The 18,077-nt window shown below is 50.1% G+C and overlaps 1 long non-coding RNA gene across 1 annotated transcript in view; it reads right to left on the bottom strand.

Annotated features, from left to right (window-relative positions):
• Window positions 1–285: 285 nt before the first annotated feature.
• Window positions 286–18,077, bottom strand: part of LOC108541651 (uncharacterized) — an 89,337-nt gene continuing 71,545 nt past the window's right edge. Inside the window, exons 3-4 of the long non-coding RNA XR_001889016.1 lie at window positions 4,346–4,498; window positions 286–2,711 (exon numbers count right to left, since the gene is read on the bottom strand). This is a non-coding gene — a long non-coding RNA (uncharacterized LOC108541651). The remainder of the gene's footprint in view (window positions 2,712–4,345; window positions 4,499–18,077) is intronic.

An 18,077-nucleotide genomic window follows, 5' to 3' on the forward strand; every position in this document is an offset into this window, starting at 1 on the left:
CAGGCCGATAGATAAGTAGATGATAGAGAGGCAGGCAGATAGATAGACATTAATAGGCAGGCATATAGATATGCAGGCAGATAGATAGGCAGACAGATAGATAGATGATACATAGATAGATGAATATATATTAATAGATAAGTAGGCAGGCATATAGATAGGCAGATAGATAGGCAGACAGATAGATGATATAGATAGATAAGCAGGCCGATAGATGATAGATTGATAGAAGATATGCAGATAGATAGATATGGAGATACACAAAGAGATGGAGAGATGGGAATAAAGGAAGAGAGAGAGAAAGAAAGAGAGAGATGGATAGAGAGATGGATCGCCCCTAGGAGCTGTTGGACTGAGGGCCTCAGGGCCTCGCTGGCTGGTGGCCAGAGATAGCGGCTCCTTGCCACATGGGCCTCTCTGGCTTCGTCAGAGTGAGTACATGAGAAGAGCCAGAGAAGGGGCAAAATGCAAGTCAGAGTTTGCTGCAACCTAATCTCAGGACTGGCCTCCCATCACTTTTGCCATCTCCTACTGGTGTGGGAGGAAGTCAATAGGCCCAGCCCATGCCGGAGGGGTGGGGACTGCAAAAGGATGTGACTACCAGCATGGCTGGGAGCCGGTTTAGATGCTGCCTACCACACTGGGAGAAAACCAAAAGTTTTGTTTAGGGTATCGTAAGTTTTCGATGCGTCTGAATGATCTATTAAGATTGCAGCATGGGTGAGGGTAGATAGGTTGTTGAATGTTGAATGAATAAGTGAATGCAGAAAAGAATGGAAAGATGAGTAGGTGGGCTGATAGATCGATGGAAGGATAGTCCACGGCTAAAGGCTGGTTCTGACAGAATCACTTAGAAGATCCCTGCCCTGGGTTCCCCAAAGCTACGTTCTTTCCGAAGTAGAGGTGTTCATACCATTTGCCCTGTGACAGACGCTCTCGCCTCCCTCCCCGATCCCCTTCCTGCATGGATTGAGCTCTTGGGAAGATGAGCTCAGAGGTGGTTTTCTGCCCAGACGAATGGAAACATGGGCTTCCATCCTGAGAAAGAAACATGTCAGTGTGCTGGGCTCCGCAGAGGGAACCACTGGCGGCCTTAGAGAGCCGCTGATAGATCCTGGAATTCCATCTGCCAAGCCGTCAACTCCAGGCCAACGAGCTTGAATTATGGCAGAGGGATTAGGAGCCGGTGGAAACTTGGAGGTCAGCCGTGAAGACATCTGAACATTTGTTTTCTAGCTCCAGCCTCGTTTTTCAGCTGCGTGGTACACTTAATCCAGCATGAAGTATTGCATATTAAATGTTCTCCCTGATTATAGATCTTCTCGTTCTCAAATGATCCTCGGCACCCAGTGGGTCCTTTCTTTGATTGCTCTTGGTGCATGTGGTTGTACGTGGCTCAAGCCAAGCCTTTTGCATTTTGCACTTTGTTTTCTCTCAGGAATCTGTGCTGAGATGCTGGCTGGAATGAGAGCTGGGGAGCCTGAAGTATCCCCCGTGCCTGTCAGTTAAACAGCGAGGCAGCTCCTCTGAGACGGGTCCCCGAGTGCAGGAGAGCAGGACTGACAAGATAATTGGTGTGGGAAGGGCAAGACAGACACTTTTCCAGATTAGCTGGGCTACTAGGGGTGAAGATGCTGAGCTTCAAAAGAAGCCTCCCAAACTTAAGGCTATTAAGTGATTATGGCTGATTACATTCAGAGGGGCCTCGGCTGGCAGGCCTCTAATTGGCAGCACTCCTGTGATTTTCATGGAAACCGGGCTGGGATGGGGAAGGCTGAGATCACTGAGAAAAGCAGCCCCGCCCAGCAGAGGCCAGATGAACCAGGGACATGAATTATTATTCTGACACCGTGGCAGGCCCATCTGCAATCCCTTACAGCCTTTTGTTCCCAGCGGCCCTCGGCACAGCTGACCCTGGGCTCTTCGCAGGCTGCCCCCATCCACCAGTGGGGGAGGCCAAGTCAAAGGTCAGGGGGTTGCTGAGGATTGGGAGTCTCCATCGGCTTTGCTGGCCGCACATACCCCCGTTTCCCTCCAATTCTTCCTCCATCCAGAAATGTATATTGAAGACTCAGCGGCGGTGAGGGAGCCAGGAACTGGTGAGATGGAGAAGGGCTCCTCGTCAGAAAAGGCTGTCCGCATACTGGGCTGAGAAAACAGAGACTAGCAATGGAGCCCCAGAACTTCCCGGAGGGAGAGGCTGCGGAGCTTTACTTGCATAGCAACCCTACTGTTTTCGTTTCGGTTGTATGTTTATGTGGAGTGCCTTGGGGGTGTCTCATTTTAGAGGTTTGGCTGCCACAATGGAGTGTCCTAAAATAATTATGGCTGAAACAACACAGAAATCCATTTCCCTCTCTCCCATAAAGGTCCAAGTTCACAGTCCAGAGCCGGTGGGGCAGCTCTGCCGTCATCAGAGACCCAGGACCCTTCTACCTCATTCCTCAGTTTCTCATGCACACAGCTTCCGATACAAGATACAAAATGGCTGCTCCAGTCCTGAGCAGTACATCTGCATTCCAGCAAGTGGGAAAGAATAAAGGGGCAAGGAGTGGGCTTGCCTCGTCCCTTTCAACAGCATGATTTGGAAATGGCTTATATCACTTCCATTCATATCACGTTGGCCCAAATCTACACGTGAGCACATCTAGCTGCAAGGCTGGTTGGGAAGTGTGCTCTTTATTTCTGGTGATCATGTGTCCAGATACATTCTATAAAATAGAAGAAGGGAAAAAGAGCAGTCAATTCCACACACAAATTTGACGGAAGCAGGGTGAAAACAACAGCCTCCATTTGAGTCTCTCTTGGGTGTGCCCTTGGGCTGTAGGGGTGACACTCTTCCTTTCTGTTGGCATTCAAGGCAGTATGCAAAATCCTCCTTGTCCAGGCAGACTTCTAGGACGAATTACTCAGGTCGTTGGCCAACTGGTCAACCTTGTCTCTCCTTGTAACCACCCCTCAGGCCCCAACCCCGCAACCCTCTCCAGGTGCTTGGCTATTTTGGATCCCAGGCATTTCTGTCGAGTCTGTACCAGCATCCGCAGCAGACTCTGTTTCCTGAGCCAGAGATCCCATTGACTCTTTAGTGTGTACCAAATCCACACCGCCAGCCCCACACCTACATTCCCAAGCAGTAGACACCTGGGACTGAGTGTCTGATCATTTGTAGGAGAAAGCACACCCTACCATCTCAGTATTCAGAGCTCTGCGAGGGCGGGGACCTCATCTCGTTTATCGTTTTATTCCCAGAGCTCAGCACAGGCCTGGCAGGCACAGGCACTCAGTAAGTATTTGCTAAATGAACAAAGACCTTCTTGGATAATGATAGTAATAATAATCATCATTACACCTGATGTTTACTAAGGACTCCCATGAGCTAAGTAAGCATTATACAATAGTCATCTAAAATGGGAATTGGCAAACTTGTTCTGCAAAGGCCAAATAGTAAATATTTCTGGCTTTGTGGGCCAGAAGGTCTCTGTCGCAACTATCTGTCAGTGTAGCATAAAAGCCAGCATAGGCAATGTGTAAATGAACGGGCATGGCTGGGTGCCAATAAAACTTTATTTACTAAAGTAGGTGCAGGCCAGATTTGGCCAGTGGGCCATAGTTTGCTAACTCCTTATCTGAAACAAAAAAGAATGTCCCAAGCTAGGGGTGAAGAAAATCTAGAGGTAGCTCCAGCTAAGATGTGCATACCTGGTAGATTGGGCAGGGCACTGGGAGACTCACTTTGGGGGTTTGGGGGTCCTGGCCTGACTCAGTCCCCCTGTCTCTGAGGGCCATTTCCTCTTTCCTCTATGGAAGAGTGGTGGCACATAAAATGCTGCCCTCTGACCAAGGTTGATTGCACCAGGGGCAGATGCCCAACTCGAGGTGGCATGTGGAGTTGGTACACAGCCCTTCTTTTTTTTTTTTTTTAAGACAAAGTCTTGCTCTGTTGCCTGGACTGGAGTGCAATGGTATCATCTAGGGTCTCTGCAACCTCCGCCTCCCAGGTTCAAGCGATTCTGCTCCCTCAGGCTCCCGAGCAGTTGGGATTGCAGGCATGCTCACCATGCCTGGCTAATTTTCTGTATTTTTAGTAGAGACGGAGTTTTGCCATGTTGTCCAGGCTGGTCTCAAACTCCTGGCCTAAAGTGATCCACCCACTTCGGCCTCTCAAAGTGCTGGGAGTACAGGTGTGAGCCACCGCGCCTGACCTGGGACACAGCCGTCTGATCCATTTTGAACTAAGGCCACAGATGTGGGAGTGGGGAGGCAGAGGAGGTTGCAGAGAGGGCCAGCGTGGCTGGCAAACTCCCTGAGACCCCATGGGATTCCCATTCTGCAGGCTGTGACATACCTGGCTGGGGACGGGGGACAGGGCACAGCCCTCCTTTCTCCTCCTGGAGGCTCCCCGTCTTGCTTTCCACAGGCTCATTTTTCCAGAGGAGCTCAGGACTTTACCCAGCTAAACGAAGAATGTGGAATACTTGAAATTTCCACTCACACACTCCTGGAAAAAACACATTAACCTTTAAGAAGGGAATAATGGCTTCGTTTTCAAGTGACCTTATGGATTAACCCTCGACAAGCACTTTCTGGGGAAGAACGATGGCCTGTGGCATGGACCCAGTGGGTGCGAAAGATGAAAAAATAAAAGCCGGCAGTGTCCTTTTGTTCTCCCTGAATAAAAGCAGAGAACTGCTGACTGACAACAACAATAACAACACCAGTCCTCGCTCCTGAAAGACACCGAGTGTGTCTGACAAGCAGATTGCCTGTTTCAGGACAAAGTCAAGGCTGTCCTTCCTAGGACCTGCTGCCGACCAGCCTGGGGCCGAGCCAGCAGCCTGGCCTTGGGCAGCACAGCGCTTTGCACTGTTCCCATCGGGCACCCCACTGCCAGGAGAAGGTTCCCTCCTCCTCACAACAACCTCCCCCAGGAAGAGTTTTCCCACCAGCCAGATCCGCCAAACCCATCCTCAAAATATGAACCCCATAATTTATATATTGGACAAAATGACTGAATCGACACTCCTTTGGGAAATTGACAAAGCACGTTAGCATAGTAAAGGCTCTGAGAAGTCCTGTCAGAGCGAAACCTGTTTAACTTCGTTGAACACCATCATTTCCCAAATTATTCCCCAGGAAGCACTGCCCCCCAACCCCAGTCCCTTTTTAGCTTTTCTCAAATAACACCTATGAATGTCTAGCAGAACTGCCAATCCACGGAATATACTTTAGAAAATGCCGAGCATGGAACATACCCTCTCCAAGACCATTTGAGCTACAGGAAAGACCAGAGCTCATTCTTCATCTCCCATTCATTCATTCATTCATTTATCACACACATGTTGACTCCTTCATCCATCCATCCATCTATCCATCCATCCATCCCTCCCTTCTTCATCCATCCATCATTCATTCATCAACACAGGTTCTCAAAGCCAAGCACTGCACAGGAGCAGAGGCAAATCTGAGTGCCTCTCTGTTTTTGCCAAGCTTCCTAGGTGGCAGGGAAGATAAGAAATGCCCCCAGATTACAAAGTATAAAAGATGCCTACATGGCGTTCCTGGATATCAAAGACCCAACTTCCAAAGATGCTTTTCGAAAATTATTACAGAGATGACGATTTTGAAAGACTAACAAAAAGTGTCAATATGTAGGCAGTCAAGAACAAGCTTCTCCAGTGTGTGAAGAAGGCTGGAAGGAGGGAGAAGGTTGAAGGGTGGAGGGAGTGGAACCTTAGCTGTCTCTTCATTCCCACACTGTGGTTCGGAGTTGGTTCTCTGCCTGGCACTGCACTAAGACCCACACCTACCCCTGTGCCTCCTTCATTCAGCAAACATCTAGAAGGTGCTTCCCATGAGCCAGGTGCTGGGGACACCATGGTAAACAAGACCTCGCTTGCATCCAGATGACCTGGGAGACAGAATCTCCCCCAGTAACCCTCAAGGAGGGCTCGCAGCTGCCAGAGTGAGGCTGAGAGGCTTGCTCCAAGCCACAAAGCTAGAAGACAGAGCTGAGACTACTATGCAGGTCCCCCTGGCTCCCAAGCCTGTTCTTTGTCTGCTTAACCAGGGAGCAAAGAGACAACTGGTTTGAAGCACCACCAATCCCACTAGGAAATCAATGACATGCCCAAGAAAGAATGACGTTTGCAGTGGGCAAGCTAAATGCTCGTGGTGGATGCAAAGGTGGAAAAGCAGGTACAGTGAGGGGGACAGAGAAGACTGCAGGGACAGGGGCTCATCTCCTGATGTCCCATCTTCCCTCATCTCACCCCGGGGCCCACTCATTTCATCACGGTGCACCCCTCCTAGCACGCTGACTGCTAATGAGTGCCATCCAGCCAGCAGCCCCCCGTCCTCCTGGCTCTTCAAAGGGAAGTTTTGAGCAGCTCCAGGCAAGACCCTTGTTCTCCACTGGTTTCTCTGCCTCCTTTTTCACATAGCCACCGTGCCTTTGTCACTCCGGAAGTACACAGGGTGGAAGGTGGCTGCGGGCAGTTTCTGCTGCTAATGGCTGGCCAGTGCCATGAAACCAGCAAACAGGGCTCAAATCAGGACGGTGGCTCCCTCATGGCCCCAGAGATGCCAGCTCAGCCCAGGTAGCCACAGTTTGCATCCTCACACCTACTGCTCCTCCAGCAGCCCTGGAAGCATAGTGGAAAACATGTCCTGTGGTGTCACAGCGTGGCATTAGTTTTGCAAATGGAGTTTGTATTATTTTCCTCTTACTAATGTAACAAATTTCCACAAACTGAATGGGCTACAGCAGTACAAATTCCTTTTCTGACAGTTCTAGAAGTCAGAAATCCTAAACTAAGATGTCCATAAGGCCACTTTCCTTGGGGAGGCTCTAGGGGAGAATCCATCTCCTTGCCATTCCCAGCTTTCAGAGGTCCCTGCATTCCTCGGCTGCTGGCCCCTTCCTCCACCTTCGGAGTTGGCAGTGTCAACCCTGACAGAATCTACTTCTCTGATTCTGACCTCCTGCCTCCCTCTAACATTGTCATGGCAATGAGCCCACTAGATCATCCAAATGATCCCTGTCTCAACATTCAGATGACATCTGAGAGCTTCTTTTGCCCTGTAAGATGACACATTCGCAGGCTCCGGATGTTACCTGTGGAAGTCACTGGGGTTCCATTACCCAGCCAACTACAGAGTCTCCACTTCAGGCCCCTGGGCCCATCTGGCATCTCTGTCTGACTGCTGTGGACACTAGCAGGGTCTAGGAATCTAGAGGGCTGCAGGCTGACAGTGGGGTGCCTTGGAAAGTGAGAGAGGAAGTTGCACCTTGCCCTCCAGCCCCCGCATAGTACATGGAGAGCCCCTCCTGGCCATGAAGCACTGAATAGGGCCACCTGGTTGTGCTGGCCTTGGACTCAGTTTCTCATGTACAAATGAGGCTCGTAATAGCACCTACCTCGAGCAGCTGTTGGGGGGATGGAATGATGCAAGCCCAGGGTGTGGTAGAAGCACAATTCAAGTCGGGTGAATGAACATAGAACATAGTTGTTCTATGCTAAGTGATTGTTGCAGGTTGGAGCACAGCACTTCCCTTGCAAGCCTCTCTGTCCTCGTCTATAAAATGGGTCTACTCCCTGCAGCCCCCCACTTCAGAGGGCTGCTGGAGTTCCACAACCACAGACACTGCAGAGGTGAGGAAGAGCGGCCCCTTGATGAGCACGAAATGTGAATGCTGGCTATGATAGCACAGCCAGAGAGGCCCAGCTGTTTCTTCATTTCCTGAACCACCACCAGAGCCCATTCTTAGCCCATAATGACAATAACCACAGCACAGTTGATGGTCATTTTTGAGCCTTTGATAATTTGCCCTGTGCCAGGCACTTGGCTAAGCACTTTACAAAACATCTGTTATCGGCCCAGCCTGGGAGGGGTGGCAGCGTCTTCCCCTTTGCCCACAAGAGGGTATCGGGGTGGAGAGACACAGCAGTGGAGTGACCTACCTGGGGTTTCAGTGAAAGGTGCTTTGAGTTCCAAGCCTTTGGTTTTAATGCATATTTAATGCTCCAGCTTAGTGTGGTGACCAGCAGCTGCCTGGCACAGGTACAACTCATTCATTCATATATTCATTCACTCATTCATTTCACACATAGTTAGCGAAAGCTACTATTGAAAGCTAGGGTCTGGGTTTGCACAGGAGTCACTAACTGTTGGAGGGAAGGGGGGAAGGGAGTGCCATAAAGAAAACCCAAAAAGTGCCTACTAAGCTCTCAGCATCAAGATGCCAGGTGCTGTGAGCGCCCCGCATTGGGTGCCGGGGTGGCTGCCCCATTTTACAGATGAAGATGCGTTCCTTCCAATAACAGTAGCCACAGCAGCGGAGCACACGGAGGCAATGGCAAGGGATGTGCCTTGCCCTGTGGCCCACGCTGAGAGCCGGGATTTCTGCCCAGCTCTGCCTGGGTCTTTTCTCTCCACCTCCACGAAGACATCCCACAGACGCCTCAGGCAGCTCTGCAGGCAATTTCTGCCCATCTCCAGCCTCGAGCTGCAGAAACACTGCGGGCTCCCAAAGACCAATCGATTCTGTCCACAGCCCTTTGCCTAGCAACCCAGGCGGAACGGATTCTCTCTTGTGGGCTGTGTTGATTCTCTGGCTGCCCAGAAACCTGCTCTCTCATTCCTCTTCTCTCTCTCTCTTTCTCTCTCTTGTCCCAATAGTCTCAACTGGCATCTTTTTGTAAAAAATAAATCACCCTTTTCTCCACCAGGCTTGGACTCTTCTTGTTGTATTTCTCTTCCCGTGTTACTGTGAGACAAAGCCAGTCCTCACGCATCTCTCCAGGGAGATACCGTCAGATTGAGGGGTTTGTCCCCAGGGCTTTGGGCGGTTTTTCATCCACTCACTCGTCCCATGGACACTTTTTGCACACTGGCTCTGTATTCAGCATCTGCTAGGCACTGTGGCTATGGTACAAACCAGGAGGACACGATCCCCAGCTCCACAGTTTACAGTGCTGGGCAGGGAGGGCGATTTGACACCAGTCCCCAGAGCCCCAAATGCTTTCCCTTGGCCTCAGGATGAGCACATGTAGACAAAGCACTCAGAGCTGGGCCCTACAGTGAGCTCCACAGATGTTCTGTCATGCAGCAAGGGCCTCCAGAGTGTCTTGGACCTCGTTCCCCTACCCTACCAGTAGTCCTAGGGCATATGGGAATTGTGCCCTGAAGTTCAGGGAGGTTAAGTAACTTGCCTGAGGCCACACAGCTAGTACATGGTAACGTTGAGACTCCATGCCAGGTTGCCCAATTCCAGAAGCTTCTGGTCTTATAACCACTTGGTATATGGCCCACAGCTGACCCAGAGAGGAAAGACTAGGGTCTTGCCACAGTCCAGGGACCACACAAGTCAGGAGACCGGGGGCTCCTTGGCAACAGAGAGACTCCAAAAGGTTCAAAGTAAAAGGTGGGTGATGGCCCTCCAGGCGGCAAGAGGGAGCTGAATGGGGTTGCGATGTGAGCATCAGACAACAATCACAGGGGCTCCCGTCACGAGGCTGGACGTCGCTGCTGAGAGCGCTCCCGCCCAGCCTGTGCTGCCAGGGCAAAGCCACGAGCTAACGGGACCCTCACCACCTGCCTCTGCCACAGCTTCTGTTTCTACATCTATTTCTCAACAGAATTCAAGGTAAAAACAATCCAACGAGGGTCACTTTTTTTGAAGAAAGTTACCATTCAGTGTGAAGATCCATCAAAAAAATTTTTTTTTTTTTGAGACGGAGTCTCGCTGTGTCGCCCAGGCTGGAGTGCAGTGGCCGGATCTCAGCTCACTGCAAGCTCCGCCTCCCGGGAAAAATGTTTCTTAAAATATGAAACATCTTTTAAAGACACATACTCTTTGACCCGGCCCTTCTGCTTCCAAGAATTGGTTCTAAAGAAATTATTGTGGATGTTCCCAAGGGCCCATAAACAGGGATATCCATTGCGGCATTGTTTACAATAATGACAAATTGGAAACAACTTTAAACGTCCCAAGGAAAAGAGGTTAAACAAACGAGAATACATTCATACAATGTAGCACTGTGCAGGCCGTAAAAATGGTGGCATAGGAGGCTCGTATCTATTGACAAAGAACAGTGATTATAATAAATGGTCAGGGGAAAGCAGAAAGTCATGAAAAAGTACGTTTAGAAGAATCTCATTTTCATATAAAATTGATCGCTAAAGAAGATAGATAGATAATTGACAGATAAATGATAGGAAAAAATAGATAATAGGTTATCATTTATTTATTTATTTATCTATTTTTTGAGGTGGAGTCTCACTCTGTCGCTCAGGCTGGAGTGCAGTGGTGCGATCTTGGCTCATTGCAAGCTCCACCTCCCGGGTTCAAGTGATTCTTCTGCCTCAGCCTCCTGAGTAGCTGAGACTACAGGCACATGCCCCCACACCTGGCTAATTTTTGTATTTTTAGTAGAGATGGAGTTTCACCATGTTGCCCAGGCTGATCTTGAACTCCTGGCCTCAAGTGATCTGTCTGCCTCAGCCTCCCAAAGTGCTGGGATTATAGGCGTGAGCCACTGGGCCTGGCCTGGCTAATAGATTATTGATATATGATAGAGAGATAGAAAGATAGGTGACGGATGACAGTAGGTAGATGGTAGGTAGGTAGGTAGATAGATAGATAGATAGATAGATAGATAGATAGATGACAGGTAGATAGAGGGTAGATGACAGGTAGAGGATTGATATATAAATGATAGATAATGAATGATTGGTAGATGATAGATAGAAAGATAAATAGGTGGTAGATAGATCAATGATAGATGGTAGACAGAGTAGATAAATGATAGATGATTGATAGACAAGTGATAGAAAATAGATAACTGACAGACGATAGAGAGATAGAAAGATAGATGGTAGACAGTAGATAGACTGTAGAAAGAGAAAGGATAGAGAAATGGTAGATAGGAGATAGATGATTGACAGATAGATGACAGATAATAGATTATGGATAGGTGATAGATAGACGGAGATTCAAAACATATTTATTGTGACTCTCCTCTGCACCAGGCACTGTCCTGTCCTATGTCTTGAGGATACAGCTCTCATGGAGCTTACATTCTCATACAGAGATTTTCTAGACAGATTTTATTTATCTAGGCCAGGATAGAAGAGTCTTGCACGTTCTGAGAGGCACTGACTGAACTATTTTCTAGAGAAATGTTGTGAGGTCTGGGATGGGCTCCTGACCATGTGCGCCAAGAAGACCCCGGCTTGGCAGGCATGGATGACTGTCACAGCTGGGTGCTGGTGCAGGGAGCCTCGTCGTATGATTCCATCTCCTTTTCCATATGTTTAAGACTTTCTGAAATAAACATGGGGACAAGCTGGGCAGGGGGAGACGACCTCTGGAGTGAGACTGCCTAGTTTCCAACCTGGCCCCCAACTTTGTGAGCTGGGTGACTGCTTAGCTCTTCCTGGTGCCCCCTGTCGCTCTTTCAGGGCTGTGGTGGAGACACAGCCAGCCCTGAGTGAATGGGGGCTGGAATGTTGTGCCCTTTTGTGTAGCAAAAGCCAAGAACATGAGCATGGCTGTTGTGCCAGGAATTCGGATGATTTTGACTGGTGACCTGTACCTTCAATGTTGTTGTCAATGACCATGGAAAATTTGGATAATACAATGTAACTGGGAGTGAAATGATGCTTATCCCAGATCCTCCGTTCCCCCTACCATTCCACCACACACACTCAGATTTGCTGCCCAGGGAGGTGCAGGATGGGGTGAGGAATAGGAGGGCTTCAGTAAGAGGTCCTTCTCCATGCCTACAGCCCGAGGGGAGATGTGGACCGGGGCATGGCCAGAGCCCAGCCCAGGGGCAGCACTTGGTCCCTCAAACCTTCCAACCTCACTCAGCAAGCACCTACTGACATGGGGTCTGGGCATGGAAAGACTGGCGATCCAGTTGCCTACCAGGTTGGTGGCTTGCAAGTGAACTGATAGGTGCAGTGTCCCGAGAATGGCTGTGACGGGCGCGCTGGGACCCGCGGAGGCATCTGCTACAGATTCCAGGCCTGGGGAGTTGGGGTTGTTGATGGTGTGGGCTTTGGAGTCCAAAGACCCACATCTGAATTCCAAATGCCAACTTTCTGTTTACTCTCTGTGAACTTGGCCGTGGAGGCTCTTCCTAGAGTTCTAGCCCACAGCCCACCATGCAGCACAGTGTCCGAAGTATGCTCCATGTGTGGGTGTTGGGGGTGGTCCTCCCTGGAGGTGCCCCAGGGTGACCGCTGTCTTTGGGCAGACAACTGTGCACACCATGCCGCCTCCTACTACCTCCTCTTGGAGCATCACCATGTGTACCTAGAATCAATGCTCTGACAAGTCCTGGAGCACAGCCAGCTGTCTGACTTTGCTTAAGGCTGCATTTAATACTTGATCTGAGGCATCACTGTCTATAGTTGAGTCCCCAGAAGCAAGCCCTGAGATGAGAATGGTGGGAGAGAGCTTTGGGAATCAGCCCTTATGGAAGGGACCATAAGGGGAGTAGGAAATGAACCTGGGAGAGGAAGGGGGATAGGCAAGAAGGCTGTAACAAGCCAAGTTCCATGGAGGGCAGCATTGGTTCACCACTGTGGTGGGCTCTGGAAACAGTCCCATCAGGGTAAGGGAGCTGAGGTATTTATACCTTCACACCCACATTCCCTAATTATTGGTTAAAGCTGCCCCAAGGCAGGGACTGTGAATTCCCAGACACTCTCTGCTCATCATGTTGGCAGACTGAATCAACTCTGGAAGCCTGAGAGCAGCCTTTGGCAAAGACACCCAGGTGCTGGAGCCTGGGAGCGAAAGCTCCCGGGAACAGACATGGAAGTGCTAAAGGGACATGAGACATGAGTGGAGCACGGGCAGTGTCAAGGCTCTGACAAGTCCTGCAGGACAGGCAGCTTTCGAACTTTGATTAATCCAGCTCATCTGGCCACAAGTCCTCTTCTGTTCCACCTCTATCACCTGCTTCTGGAAGGAATATTCCACAGTACACGCACGCAGGTTTTTGTGAACAACACAATCTGCTCTCCTTTATTTTTAACTTTTCGGGTTTATGCTAATATTATCTGCTCCACTGCGAGTTCCTTACAGGCAGAAATGATGACCTCTTCCTTCCTTCTCGTGTCCTCCAGGCCTGGCTCCCCCGCAGAGGAGAAGCAAAACAATCTCTTAGAAGCAAATGAATCAATTCACCATTTCTTGAAGCTGCAGAGTTCTGTAGCTGGCTTGGGGCAGGTGGGAAAAGAAGAACTCTTCTCCCATTGGAAAATGTGAGGCATATATATATTTAATGAAGTACAGACTTCCTGTACAGATGGAGCATAAACCAATGACGTAACTAGATCCACCAGCCATTCATTCAAGCTGTGGACAGATCCCAGTGGCTGCAGCACCGGAAAACTGAGTGCTTGGGGACGCTCGGCCCTGACAGTCCCCGCACAACCCAAATCAGTTGGCAGGTCACAGAGGTGAGGCCACCAAGGGCTTCTGACCCCTGTGGCCCTCTCAGGGCTACCCTCCTTGAATCCATCCTTCTGGTTAACCAGCTTGGGAGCCTTAGTGAGTGGCAGGGGTGTTGCCAGAGACAAAACCCTGGAGTCTTCTCTGCTCTAACGACTTAAAATAAAGTCCAAACTCCTCACCAGGTTCCCTGGATTCCACGGGATTTGGCCCCTGCCTGCATCTCCCACTTCTCTGCCCTCCTCTCTACCCCTGGGTCAGCTCACTCCAGTATCCGTTCTGTTCCTTGAAACCACCGAACTCATTCCTGCCTCAGGGCCTTGGCACTGGCCACTCCTCTACCTTGAAGGCTGCATCTCAGCTTCCCTGGCTAGCTCCTTCTTGTCATTTGGGCTCCAACATCCCCGCCTGGGGTGGCCTTCTGAACCAGCACTCCCACTCCCTCACAACCTAGCCTCTCAAGCTCATTTATTTTCTTCTCAACACTTTCATTTTCTGACATTCTTTTTGTTCATTTGTTTACTTAAGTATAGCCTGGAATGTGGCCTCCAAGAGAGCAGTGATAGAAAATAGATAACTGACAGACGATAGAGAGATAGAAAGATAGATGGTAGACAGTAGATAGACTGTAGAAAGAGAAAGGATAGAGAAATGGTAGATAGGAGATAGATGATTGACAGATAGATGACAGATAATAGATTATGGATAGGTGATAGATAGACGGAGATTCAAAACATATTTATTGTGACTCTCCTCTGCACCAGGCACTGTCCTGTCCTATGTCTTGAGGATACAGCTCTCATGGAGCTTACATTCTCATACAGAGATTTTCTAGACAGATTTTATTTATCTAGGCCAGGATAGAAGAGTCTTGCACGTTCTGAGAGGCACTGACTGAACTATTTTCTAGAGAAATGTTGTGAGGTCTGGGATGGGCTCCTGACCATGTGCGCCAAGAAGACCCCGGCTTGGCAGGCATGGATGACTGTCACAGCTGGGTGCTGGTGCAGGGAGCCTCGTCGTATGATTCCATCTCCTTTTCCATATGTTTAAGACTTTCTGAAATAAACATGGGGACAAGCTGGGCAGGGGAGACGACCTCTGGAGTGAGACTGCCTAGTTTCCAACCTGGCCCCAACTTTGTGAGCTGGGTGACTGCTTAGCTCTTCCTGGTGCCCCTGTCGCTCTTTCAGGGCTGTGGTGGAGACACAGCCAGCCCTGAGTGAATGGGGCTGGAATGTTGTGCCCTTTTGTGTAGCAAAAGCCAAGAACATGAGCATGGCTGTTGTGCCAGGAATTCGGATGATTTTGACTGGTGACCTGTACCTTCAATGTTGTTGTCAATGACCATGGAAAATTTGGATAATACAATGTAACTGGGAGTGAAATGATGCTTATCCCAGATCCTCCGTTCCCCTACCATTCCACCACACACACTCAGATTTGCTGCCCAGGGAGGTGCAGGATGGGGTGAGGAATAGGAGGGCTTCAGTAAGAGGTCCTTCTCCATGCCTACAGCCCGAGGGGAGATGTGGACCGGGGCATGGCCAGAGCCCAGCCCAGGGGCAGCACTTGGTCCCTCAAACCTTCCAACCTCACTCAGCAAGCACCTACTGACATGGGGTCTGGGCATGGAAAGACTGGCGATCCAGTTGCCTACCAGGTTGGTGGCTTGCAAGTGAACTGATAGGTGCAGTGTCCCGAGAATGGCTGTGACGGGCGCGCTGGGACCCGCGGAGGCATCTGCTACAGATTCCAGGCCTGGGGAGTTGGGGTTGTTGATGGTGTGGGCTTTGGAGTCCAAAGACCCACATCTGAATTCCAAATGCCAACTTTCTGTTTACTCTCTGTGAACTTGGCCGTGGAGGCTCTTCCTAGAGTTCTAGCCCACAGCCCACCATGCAGCACAGTGTCCGAAGTATGCTCCATGTGTGGGTGTTGGGGTGGTCCTCCCTGGAGGTGCCCCAGGGTGACCGCTGTCTTTGGGCAGACAACTGTGCACACCATGCCGCCTCCTACTACCTCCTCTTGGAGCATCACCATGTGTACCTAGAATCAATGCTCTGACAAGTCCTGGAGCACAGCCAGCTGTCTGACTTTGCTTAAGGCTGCATTTAATACTTGATCTGAGGCATCACTGTCTATAGTTGAGTCCCCAGAAGCAAGCCCTGAGATGAGAATGGTGGGAGAGAGCTTTGGGAATCAGCCCTTATGGAAGGGACCATAAGGGGAGTAGGAAATGAACCTGGGAGAGGAAGGGGATAGGCAAGAAGGCTGTAACAAGCCAAGTTCCATGGAGGGCAGCATTGGTTCACCACTGTGGTGGGCTCTGGAAACAGTCCCATCAGGGTAAGGGAGCTGAGGTATTTATACCTTCACACCCACATTCCCTAATTATTGGTTAAAGCTGCCCCAAGGCAGGGACTGTGAATTCCCAGACACTCTCTGCTCATCATGTTGGCAGACTGAATCAACTCTGGAAGCCTGAGAGCAGCCTTTGGCAAAGACACCCAGGTGCTGGAGCCTGGGAGCGAAAGCTCCCGGGAACAGACATGGAAGTGCTAAAGGGACATGAGACATGAGTGGAGCACGGGCAGTGTCAAGGCTCTGACAAGTCCTGCAGGACAGGCAGCTTTCGAACTTTGATTAATCCAGCTCATCTGGCCACAAGTCCTCTTCTGTTCCACCTCTATCACCTGCTTCTGGAAGGAATATTCCACAGTACACGCACGCAGGTTTTGTGAACAACACAATCTGCTCTCCTTTATTTTAACTTTTCGGGTTTATGCTAATATTATCTGCTCCACTGCGAGTTCCTTACAGGCAGAAATGATGACCTCTTCCTTCCTTCTCGTGTCCTCCAGGCCTGGCTCCCCGCAGAGGAGAAGCAAAACAATCTCTTAGAAGCAAATGAATCAATTCACCATTTCTTGAAGCTGCAGAGTTCTGTAGCTGGCTTGGGGCAGGTGGGAAAAGAAGAACTCTTCTCCCATTGGAAAATGTGAGGCATATATATATTTAATGAAGTACAGACTTCCTGTACAGATGGAGCATAAACCAATGACGTAACTAGATCCACCAGCCATTCATTCAAGCTGTGGACAGATCCCAGTGGCTGCAGCACCGGAAAACTGAGTGCTTGGGGACGCTCGGCCCTGACAGTCCCCGCACAACCCAAATCAGTTGGCAGGTCACAGAGGTGAGGCCACCAAGGGCTTCTGACCCCTGTGGCCCTCTCAGGGCTACCCTCCTTGAATCCATCCTTCTGGTTAACCAGCTTGGGAGCCTTAGTGAGTGGCAGGGGTGTTGCCAGAGACAAAACCCTGGAGTCTTCTCTGCTCTAACGACTTAAAATAAAGTCCAAACTCCTCACCAGGTTCCCTGGATTCCACGGGATTTGGCCCCTGCCTGCATCTCCCACTTCTCTGCCCTCCTCTCTACCCCTGGGTCAGCTCACTCCAGTATCCGTTCTGTTCCTTGAAACCACCGAACTCATTCCTGCCTCAGGGCCTTGGCACTGGCCACTCCTCTACCTTGAAGGCTGCATCTCAGCTTCCCTGGCTAGCTCCTTCTTGTCATTTGGGCTCCAACATCCCCGCCTGGGGTGGCCTTCTGAACCAGCACTCCCACTCCCTCACAACCTAGCCTCTCAAGCTCATTTATTTTCTTCTCAACACTTTCATTTTCTGACATTCTTTTTGTTCATTTGTTTACTTAAGTATAGCCTGGAATGTGGCCTCCAAGAGAGCAGGGATCACATCTGTCTTTGCTCACGACTGTATCCCTTGATACCAAGAACAAAGTAAGTGCTCAACAAACACTTGCAAGGAAAGAAGGAAGGAAGGAAGGAAAGAAGGAAGGAAGGAAGGAAAAAAGGGAGGGAGGGAGGAGAGAGGGAAGAAAGGAGGATGGAAGGAAGGGAGGAGGGGAGGGAGGGAGGAAGTGAGAGAAGGAAGAAGGGAGGAAGGGAGGAGAGAGGGAAGAAGGGAGGAGGGAAGGAAAGGAGGAGGGAAGGGAGGGAGGGAGAAGGGAGAAAGGGAGGAAGGATAGATGGGTGGATGGATCATACCTTCCGTGACCTTGCCTCCACTGAATGACGTGAGCTTGTTGGGTGAGCCAGTGATATGGAGCAGAAATTATAAAAATGATCTATACTGTTGTGTGTATGTGTGTGTGTTCCCCAAAAGTACAGAACCATAGCAAAGATGAAGTTCTTACAATATGCCAGGTACCATTCTGAGCATTTTCGGTATGCTTTAATAACTCAGATAATCAACAACCCTCTTAAGTAGGTGTTACTGTATACCCACTGTAGGGATGAGGCTGAAGCTCAGAGAGGTTGGGTATCTTGCCTGAGGTCACACAGCCCAGGGCAGCCTACTACATTGCCAGCAGGGCAGACTTCCCTCGGCTCCTGCACCCTAACCTGCTTCCGCTGCCTGGCACCAGGATGGCCCAGTCATGGCTCCTCCACGTGGGTGCCTCCGCCACTGCCACACTTTGAGACTCCGAGCTGGCGAGTGCAAGGCCAACATTCGTAGCTTAGTGACTAGGAGTGAGCTATTTTATACACCGCTGGGGACCTGTGAAAGGCGAGCAGCCCCCCCCC

This window comes from Rhinopithecus bieti, unplaced genomic scaffold (genome assembly GCF_001698545.2).
Source record: "Rhinopithecus bieti isolate Rb0 unplaced genomic scaffold, ASM169854v2 scaffold_20477, whole genome shotgun sequence".
Taxonomy (NCBI): domain Eukaryota; kingdom Metazoa; phylum Chordata; class Mammalia; order Primates; family Cercopithecidae; genus Rhinopithecus; species Rhinopithecus bieti.